Genomic DNA, 11302 nt, shown 5'->3' with positions numbered 1-11302 from the left:
CCGGAGGATGCAAGCTTACTTACTTTATGTCCAGTAAGGGCGCTGCGGGCTTATCTTGCCCGCACTCAGGCTCTGAGACGCTCTCATACCCAACTTTTTGTTTGTTTTGGTGACAGGAAGTTGGGGCTCCCTGTGTCTAAACAGACCTTGTCCCACTGGATTGTGGACACCGTCTCTGCAGCCTATTCTGGACAAGATCTCCCAGTTCCAGCTAATCTGGTGGCCCACTCGACCAGGGGCGTGGCCGCTTCCTGGGCTGCTCTTAAAGGAGTTCCTCTTTCAGAAATTTGTGCTGCAGCAACATGGTCTGCTCCCTGTACTTTCTCCAGGTTCTACAGAGTGAATGTGGCATCCCCTACACCACTGGGTTCAGCCGTTCTCCTCTCGGCCGCGGGACGCGTTTGTGACGGGGCAGAGCCCCCTGTTCCTCGCGACCCTGATGGTACTTGTCATCCAAGGTAAGACCGTGGTGACGGTCTGAGTGAGGTCGAAATAGATCGTAAGTTATGACTATAACTATGGATCTATGAGACCGAACGATGACCGTCACCATCTCTTGTCGCTCGGAACGGGCTGAGGCGTTCCAGGCAAGAGGAAGAGGTGTGGCCACCGGGGGGGTTTTATAGACGGCGGCCAGGCCTCCCGAGGTCACATGACTTTGTTGATATAATGTCTCGAGGATAGGTTGAAGGATTGCATCATTCAAGGTAAGACCGTGGTGACGGTCATCGTTCGGTCTCATAGATCCATAGTTATAGTCATAACTTACGTTATTTGATAATTATATCCAGGGTTTAAATTGGGCCGGGGCCGTCCGGGGCTAAGCCCCGGCACATAGGCTGAAGGTCGCGCTCTGCTCTTGCCAGTGTACTCGCTGCGCTGGTGCGTGTGCACTGACGCGAAGGGAATAATGTGTTTTCATTCATTATGGGGCATACTTACCAACGCAAGTTCAACGATTTGCGCGAGCAGATTACATACAAAGTTAATGCAAAGACGCAACCAGGCGCGTCCTCGCACGGGGCGATGAAAATGACGCGAATTGGACACGCGCTTTTCCCTTTAAATGCGTCTTCGCGCAAGTTATGCAACGCAAGCGAAAAAACTCAGAACTTCAAGAACGCGCTCTCACGCAGGATCATTTGACGAGAGAGACAGAGAGAGAGAGAGAGACAGAGAGAGAGAGAGACAGAGAGAGAGAGAGACAGAAGCTGTGTCCCATTTCAAGGGCTGCAACCTTATGAGCATTCGACCTTAAAAGGTGAGCACTCGGTCTTTCAAGGTGGAAGCCTCAGAAGTTCGCGACGAGAACTGAAATGAGACGGTCTAACCTTCGGAGGATCCATAATTAGCGTCACCTGCTGCACGCGCCCACCTGCACGTTTCTGACTTATTAAAATAAATATGACATCATAAAAAATATTAATTTATTTTAGAAATATGGCACGTTGATGTATATTAAACTATTCAACAGTTTACCAAATTAATCAACCTTAGAAATATACGCAACATAAAAAGAATATTATTAACACAAAACATAACTTATAATACTAAAACAGTGACAAGAAAAAATGTTTTCTGATAAATACACTTTTATTTAATAAAGGTTTTAATTGTTTATTTTAGAATATCCACCCATTATATTCAGCCGTTGCAGACGCGCAATGACTCTTGGGATATCCTCGGCTGTTAAGGATCCATTCGTTCTATCTTTAACATCGCGGAGAAATGAGGACGCATTTTGAGGCTTCATTCTAAGCATCCTTTGAAATGGGACGGCCTTTGGCCTTAAGTCGCGCTGCTGTGACGCAATCGGTCTTAAAATACGTCCTTAGAAGGTCGCAGCCTTTGAATTGGGACACAGCTAGAGAGAGAGAGAGACAGAGAGAGAGAGAGACAGAGAGAGAGAGGTAATAATGGTGCCCACGTCGAGAAAACTTCACAGAAGACTAGAAACGTGTAAAGGATTAAAGTATGTATGTCACTCATCTAATTACATTATGTTAAGGATAACACTGGATATAACTATTGTATAGTTTAATAAAAGAATGTATTTTGATTACACAAATCAAACCTAACTACTATAGTGATTGTTTTAGCTGCTGACCAGCATAGGGAATCTCTATGGCTAATTTATAAGACATGTTGATGATACAGTACTTTGTGTTGTACCTTTTCTTGTTAATTGAGTCTTTTGGGGTAGCCTATCTTATGCCTAGAATTATTCACCGCGGTCAAGCCAGCCGCTGTTCGAAAATACATGGTCAAGCCAGCCGCATTTCAAATTAAGCGTGTGCGCCTATTACTATACATACGGTAATTTCAAGAAAAGCAGAAAGAACGCGCTTTTCAGAGCGCTTGGTTTCCTCTCGCTTGCTTTCTCTCTCTCTCTCTCTCTCTCTCTCTCTCTCTCTCTCTCTCTCTCTCTCTCTCTCTCTCTCTCTCTCTCTCTCTCTCTCTCTCTCTCTCTCTCTTTGTCTCTTTCTTTCTTTCTTTCTTTCTCTCTCTCTCTGTCTGTCTCTCTTTCTCATTTCTTTCTTTCTGTCTTTCTTTCTCTGTTTTTTTCTCTTTCTTTCTCTCTTTCTGTCGTTCTCTCTCTGTCAATTTTCAATTTAAAGAACTTTATTGGCATGATTGTGTCACTTACTATATTGCCAAAGCATTATACATAAAACAAGAAACATACAGTAACACAATCAGGGCAGGACTTACCAGGGTGGAGGCCCCTGGGCTTGAATAAATTTTGGGCCCTACACTCTCAGAACAAAAGGTACAAAAGCTGTCACTAGGATGGTACCCTTTAAATGGGTCCTAATATTTACTATTTAGGTACAGATATATACATTTGTTCCCATTAAATGCACTCTTTAGGTACAAAGGTGTACTACTTGAAAGGGTACCACCCCAGTGACAGCTTGTGTAAATTATCTTCTGAGAGTGCACACATACAGTAAACAACCTAAAATAAAAAATATATCATAGAACTATATTTTAGGGAAGTTTTTCCCGACAGGGTTTAGATTAATCCAGCACTAGGCCTATTGCTATAGGTTATTATTAGGGCATTCAAGTAGTTTTTACAAACAAACCTTACAAAAAACATTACTGGTGTGCGTCTTGAGACAATGTTAAGATATATCAGTGCAAGATGTGTTTAAATTAAGACAGATCAAACATGCATTTTAGTCTGGGACTAGGATAAGACCTGACTAGGAAACTGCCCCTATATCTCTAAAGCAGAACATAAGCCCAGTCTAAAATTAAATCATGTATTTTTAGGGATGTCACAAATCCAAATTAATCATGCACATTAAAAAATACCCCATAACAACATTTAAAATCATTGTGTAAGACTTAGCTTAAGAAAATAATAATAGTCTTGATAAACATTCACCTTATTACACACCATATAATGTTATAAACATAATCAACAAGTGTATTTTTTTGCAAATAGCGTACAAGGGGTGCAGTGTTTAAGAATGAAAAAGTAAAGATTTTAGGATGTTACTTAATAATTATGACAAGACCATCATGTAATATTAGACACCAAAAACCAAAGTAGAGAAGATGATCATGAATTAATTTTTGCGTCTGATATGAACGTAATACATTAAAACCTTGAACGTAGATATAAAAATGAACACTTTTCAGAAGTTTAAACTGTGATTCTGTTAGCAAACATGCTGAAAGAGAAACTACAGGAAAGTTAGGCTAGCTAGTGGATTATATCAAAAACCATCAGGACAACAACATGGCCATAATTTAGTGAATCCTCACCTCCAGATGAAGTAATAAACTGGACTGATGATTTAAATGTTGACATAGTCATATGTGTGTTGTTAACTCTCCGGATTTTGTTATGTTTCGTAGCTCTGCTTCACTCGTTTATTTCTCCACAGAAACTGTTTGTTGCGTGAACTGCAGACTGCGAACAGATTGGATTTCATTTGGCGCTACGCAGACCGCTTGGTGATGTCAAAGTACCGCGAGAGCGATTAGAAAGCAGACTTCCCCGTCTGATTTCTCGAATCGCTCTCGCGGTACTCTGATGTCATTCTTTTGGCTGTTGTGGAACCACTAGAAAACACCCGTCTTCTTTACAATCACTTTTGCGGCGTGATAATTTGATTTCATATAATGATCGGATCGCGCAGTGCCGCATGAAGTCAAATGCATTAAATACCAAATAGCCGACTGTATATGAGGTTAAACCCGCCAAAGTAGCAAGTGCAGCATGTGAATGGTGAGTGATTCAGATGTCAATTTATGAATGAAAGTGTCAAAGGTTTGTCACACACTGTTAAGTATCCTCACGCTTTTTTAAATGGGTATACGGAAATCCTTGACCATTTCTAGTGGATATACTGCGTATACCGGCGTATCACGTAAGATTACAAACAAACAAGAAAAAAACTGAGTTACAAGACCATAGGCTACTCTAGTAATCTTTTTCATACTGAGCGCTTCATTTTCGCGTTGCTCTTTCTCATTATCTGTAAAGCTCATTCATGACTCGCATTTCGCGTATTCGCTATTGTACTTGCATCTATGGGTTTCAAAAGCAGTAAACTCAGCGCGTCATATTCAGCACCAAGATGACTGACATATATATATTAACGAATTAAATGCAGCACCAAACAATTCTGCACCAACCAATAGGCTGTAAAATAAAAAATGAAAACGACTGAACAAATCAAACGAACGCAAGCAAGCACGGAGGCCCCTATTGGCCGAGGCCCCTGGGCTCAAGCCCACTCAAGCCCAATGGTAAGTCCGGCCATGAACACAATATTAACAAACATTAAGGTGCAATTAAGCTAAGGTGCTGGGTGATGGATGAAGTACCACTGCAAATAAAATAAAATAGAATCAGAGGATATTTGCAATATAAAGTAGACTTTGAAATATAAACATGAAATATAAACATATGAAGTATACAAATGTACATTTATGGAGGCACATGAGAGGTAAAATAAAAGTACTGTACAAGATCAGGGCTGTAGATTATTTCTGATGGTGTGTAACTGATAAATGAATTTAGCAGCTGATGGGTGTCTGTCTTCCCCCAGTAACATCTTCATTTGATCTGAATCTGAAGAGCTATGAAACTCTGCTATGAGCTTTGAGATTTTGTCTCTCTCTGTCCCTTTCTCTCTGTCTCTCTCTCTCTCTTTCTCTCTCTATCTCTCTTTCTTTCTTTCTCTCTCTCTGTCTCTCTCTCTTTCTCTCTTTCTTTTTTCTCTTACTTTCTATTTCTTTCTTTTTTCTCTTTTTCTTTTTCTCTTTCTTTCTCTCTTTTTGTCTTTCTCTCTCTCTCTCTCTCTCTCTCTCTCTCTCTGTGCGCATGCGTTGAGTGAGCGTGAGCGTGGAGCGTGCATGGGGAGCGTTTGATCGCGGTGTGAGTGTTTGAAAACTTTTTCTATCTTTATCTCTCTTTTAGTAGTGTCAGCGTTTAAACTGTGTTTTTGTGGTAAAGATAGTAGTAAGAGGTGATTGTTTAAGGGAGTTTTTTCGCTCCCAGTCTGTGCACTGGGAGCATGGCTGCTCCAGGTGCGGAGAGTTTGGAGTATTTAACGAGACGTCATGGAGTGAAAATTGATACTACCGCTAATGTAGAAGAGTGTGTTTTAGCGGTGGCTGCTTTAGTTGGACATGAGAATGTATTATCAGCATCACGGATGAATAGTGCTATTGTCATTTTTCTGAAGACGATTGATTTGGCAAATGTGGTAGTTGAGAGTGGTATTGAGATTGGTGGTATTTTTACATCAGTGCTTCCCCTTTCTACACCTTCAAAGAAAGTCACGCTATCAAATGTGCCGCCGTTTATTAGAAATGACACTTTGGCCGAAATGCTCGCCAGATACGGAAGACTGATATCACCAATAAAGATGATTCCAATAGGAAGCAAGTCTTCTATTTTGAAACATGTTGTGTCTTTCAGGCGATATGTGTATATGGTTTTGAAAGATAATATTGATGAACTTGACTTGACTCTCAACTTTCGTCATGAAGGTTTTAATTATGTCATATACGCCTCAACAAACACAATGAAGTGTTTTGGGTGTGGCGAAAATGGACATCTTATCCGTGCCTGTCCGAGAAAAGTGAATGATGTTGCTTCTGATAATGTGACTGAAGTACAGAATGTTGTTAATGAACGTGACGCTGAAATGCCTGGTCCGAGTATAGCGCCAGTTGCTGTTTTGGAAAATGCACATGCCAGTTCTGAGAGCTTAGAGAATATAAACGTTGTTAAGAATGGAATAATTGCAGAGGGAGCTGAAACAATCAAAGCCCCGTCTGTCGAAAAGGAAACTGAATGCGAGTCTGACGAGTCAGAAAACAGTAATGGCGAAAATAGTGCTATGGTAATTGAACAGGTAAATCTATTAGTTGATACCCCCGTGTTAGAAGATGAAGGATGTTTTTTTAAAACTCCCCAAAAAAGAAAACTGATGACTTGTCATTCTGATAAGCAAGCAAAAAAAACAGATAACCTCAGTGTGAGTCAGACTGACACTGACAGTGAAAGTGACATCTCAGAGTGTAGTTTTAGTGCCAGTCTGCCTCAAGGTGGCTTCTCCAGCCGAACTTACACTGTTGATGATATAAAGGCTTTCTTAAAAGTGACCAAAAATCTGAGGAAGGTGAAAATAGAAGAGTATTTTCCTGATATATTGCAGTTCATTGAAAAAGTAAAGCTTTTTAGAAGTGAAAGCTGCTTTACTGATCAAGAGGGTTATCGGCTAAAGAAAATCCTTACAAAGTTAAACACCCAGTTAAGTGAGCCAGGTGAAAATAACTAGAATGGGTAGTTTGAATAACTCTTATTGGCTTTTTTGCTTTTTTTGCTCTCTTCTTTCCTTTTTGATGGGGGAAATACATTTTGCATCTTTAAATGTTAATGGTGCAAGAGACATCAAGAAGAGAGCTCAAATCTTTGAACAAATGAAAAGTAAAAAGATTGATGTGTTGTTTTTGCAAGAAACTCACAGTGATGTTTTAAATGGTGTAGACTGGGCTAAAGAATTTAACGGATTGGTGATTTTAAGCCATTATACCTCTTTAAGTGGTGGAGTTGCGGTGTTATTTTCAAAGAGTTTTATTCCACACTCTGATAATGTTGAAGAAGTAATTAAAGGAAGGGTGTTGAAAGTTAAAGCTTTATTTGAAAATTGCTCTTTTGTTTTTGTTTGTGTGTATACCCCAACTGTGGCATTGGAAAGAATGCTTTTTTTGAATACACTGGACAATGTTTTAAAGGATTGTAATACTGATGATTTTTTATTATTGGGAGGAGATTTCAATTGCACGGAAAGTGCTTTGGATAGAAATCATGTTGAACCACACATGCAATCAAGAAAGAGGTTAACTCAACTGATTAAGTCTCACAGTATTTTTGATGTTTGGAGGAATTTTCATGACACACAGAGACAATATACATGGGCATGATGGGCAGGTGTCTTTGGCAAGGCTTGACAGATTTTATGGTTTTAAACATCAATCGAGTATGTTTAGAGAATGTTTAATATTTCCTGTATGTTTTTCTGACCATAATTTGGTAAAATGTGTTATGGCAAAAAACTGTGTCAAATCAAAAAGCGCCTATTGGCATTTTAATAATAGCCTGCTATGTGACTCTCTTTTTAGAGAAGCTTTTAAAGAGTTTTTTTTAAATGCTAAAGCTATGAAATCTTCTTTTTCGACTTTACAGCAGTGGTGGGATTTTGTAAAGTTGCAGATTAAACAGCTGTGTCAACAATACACCCTCAACGCTACAAGAGATATTAAAGGGTCAGTGAGTGTATTAGAAGAAGATTTAATGAAGTTACAAGAACGTGTTGAATTATCAGAAGACGTTAATTTTATGGAACAAGTTAAAGAAAAGAAAAAATTATTGGGTGAAATGTTAGGATTATCAACACAAGGTGCTTTAATTAGATCTAGATTTCAAAGTGCTGAATTAATGGACGCTCCTTCAAAGTTTTTTTTCAATTTGGAAAAAAAGAACGGTCAGAAAAAATTTATTCATGGCTTGCGGTCTGACACAGGAGTTTTATTAACTGATGCTTTTGATATTAGAACAAGAGCAGTACAGTTTTATAAGGATTTATATAAGAATGAAATTTCAGAAGTAAAAGATGATAATTTGGGGTTTTTTCAGAATTTACCACATATAACTAAAGATCTTGATAAGGATTTAAGTAAAGCACTAAATTTAAGTGAACTTAAAGATGCCCTTAGTAAAATGGAAAGTGGTAAAACACCTGGTATAGATGGTATCACAATTGAATTTTATAAATCTTTTTGGCCTGAGGTTGGCCCAGAATTACTTACAGTTTTTAATGAGAGTTTAAAAGAAGGGCGTTTGCCACAGAGTTGCCGTAGAGCGATTATTACCTTACTCCCCAAAAAAGGAGATTTAAATGAAATTTCTAACTGGAGACCGATAAGTTTATTATGTAATGATTACAAAATACTTTCTAAAACTTTAGCGGTTAGATTAGGTAAAGCTCTTGAATATATTATCCACCCAGATCAATCATACTGTGTTCCGGGCAGGAAAATTTTTGACAATGTCTCTTTTGTCAGAGATATTTTAGACTGTGGAAAACTGTTTAATTTAGATTTTGGGCTGATATCAATTGACCAGGAAAAAGCCTTTGATAGGGTTGAGCACATGTACTTATGGAGCGTCTTAGAAGCATTTGGTTTTAGTTCAGGTTTTATTTCAATGGTTAAAGTTTTATATTGTGGCGTTGAGAGTGTTTTAAAGATCAATGGTGACTTGTGCTCTCCTTTTGGAGTATATAGAGGTGTCAGACAAGGCTGTGCACTATCAGGAATATTATATACTTTGGCTATAGAACCTCTGTTAAATAAATTAAGAACTGTTGTGTGTGGACTGTGTATACCAAATTGTACCCCAAATTTTAAGTTATCAGCTTATGCTGACGATGTTGTTGTTATAATCAGTGGATCTAATGATGTAAATGTGTTGTCAAAGACCTTAAATGATTTTAATTTTCTTTCATCCGCTAAAGTGAACTGGAAAAAAAGTGAAGCCATATTAGTTGGTAAATGGCTAAGAGGTGAACCAAAGCTTCCCGAAGGCTTAAAGTGGACCAGAGATGGTTTTAAATATCTTGGAGTTTTTTTGGGGAGTGATGATGTTGTGAAAATGAATTTTGAAGACACTGTTGAAAAAGTAAAAGGGCGACTGGACAAGTGGAGGTTTTTACTTCCTAAAATGTCCTATAAGGGACGTATTTTGATTATTAATAATCTTGTTGCATCTGCCCTTTGGCACCGTTTGGCTTGTATAGACCCCCCAGTTGTCATTTTGACAAAAATCCAGTCAATTTTAATTGACTTTTTTTGGGACAAATTGCACTGGGTGCCGAAAAGTGTGTTGTACCTGTCAAAAGAGGAAGGGGGACTTGGTCTAGTACACTTGCAGAGCAGAACGGCTGCCTTTCGTCTACAGTATGTGCAAAGACTTTTAATGTGTTCCACAGAGTCAAGTTGGATGGGCGTTGCTTGTGCAATTCTTCGGAACATTGAAGGCCTAGGCTTGGACAAAGCTTTGTTTTGGCTGGACTCTCATAGACTAAGACTTTGTGACTCTCCAGTTTTTTATCGCAACTTATTCAAAGTCTGGTCTTTATTTAAGACTAACAAGGACAACAGTGCTCCCTCTCTATTTTGGTTACTCCAAGAACCTTTGGTCTTTGGTTCACGTTTGGACCTAACACATGAAGCATCATTTGCTGTACCTGAAAGAACTTTACTGAATACCAAAGTGACAACAATTGGTCACTTACATCAAATAGCAGGACTTGATTTTAAAGATGTGTACACAGTTGCTGAGCATTTAAAGCTCAAATCATGCCGCATTGTAACAAAAGCACTTGAAAGTTGGAGATCAGCTCTCACTGATGAAGAAAAAGAGTTGTTGGAACAATATTCAAAAGGGTCTAAAAACCCTGATTGTAAAGATCCTTTTCCTGATTTAAGTGTATATCCTGTCATGGGAGAATGTGATGGTATGTTACTTAATTGTGATGATTTGAAGATTGTGAACTCTGAGGTTGCATCAGGGAAAGAATTGTATAAGATTTGTGTTAAAGTGCTTAATAAGAACTTTTTAAATAATAGGTGTGATACACCTTGGAGAGAGGTTCTTAAACTTGATGGTAATGAAAAACCAGAATGGAGAGTCTTATACAAGTCACCATTGATCAAAAAAACGGGTGATTTACAGTGGAGACTGTTGCATGGTGCAGTTGCAGTTAATGCCTTTGTGTCTTTGTTTAATGATGATTGTAATGAAGGTTGTCCCTTTTGTCTACAAAAAGAAACTCTTTTTCATGCATTCATGCACTGTGAAAGGCTAAAACCTTTATTTGACACATTGGAAATGCTTTTTATGTCTTTTAATGTGATGTTTTCAATGAAAATATTTATTTGTGGTTTTAAGTATTTAAGAAGTTGTAAACAAAAATCTCAGTTGTTGAATTTTTTGCTTGGTCAAGCAAAAATGGCAATTTATGCCTCTAGAAAAGAAAAAATTGAGACCAATGTTTTCTGTGACCTAGTAGCTGTTTTTTCAAGACTTGTGAAGGCCAGGATTTTGATTGATTTCCATTATTATAAATTGATGCATGATCTTTCACTGTTTGAATCAATTTGGTGCATTAATGGGACCCTCTGTGAGATTGTTGAAGAAGAGTTGCATTTTTCTTTTTGTTAGGTTGATTTTTTTCTCTCTCTCCCTTTTCTGGAATAGGTGATGTGTTGTAGTCTGTTCCATTTTATGTAATAAATGTTTTTTGAAAAATCAAAAAAATCTCTCTCTCTCTCTCTCTCTCTCTCTCTCTCTCTCTCTCTTCCTTTCTTTCTTTCTCTTTCTTTCTCTCTTTCTGTCTTACAGTATAAACACTTAATTTAAATAGAGTATAAAAAAAAACTATGATCTGTTTTTGAAGGGGACGTCCCATACAGTATGCATAGCTCATATTTAACCATTTCACTGCATCATTTTCGAAATATATACCATCACTTCACTTCAGAGGCCTATAAACACTTCATTTCAAAAGAGTAGAAAAAAAGGATGATCTGTTTTTTAAGGGGACGTCCCATACAGTATGCATACCGCATATTTAACCATCTCACTACACCATTTTGGACATATATACCATCACTCCACTTCAAAGGCCTATAAACACTTCATTTCAAAAGAGTAGAAAAAAAGGATGATCTGTTTGTGAAGGGGACATCCCATACAGTATGCATACTT

Source organism: Paramisgurnus dabryanus, chromosome 5, assembly GCF_030506205.2.
Source record: "Paramisgurnus dabryanus chromosome 5, PD_genome_1.1, whole genome shotgun sequence".
Taxonomy (NCBI): Eukaryota; Metazoa; Chordata; class Actinopteri; order Cypriniformes; family Cobitidae; genus Paramisgurnus; species Paramisgurnus dabryanus.
The sequence above is the reverse complement of the archived record's forward strand: the minus strand, read 5'-3'. Positions refer to the sequence as shown.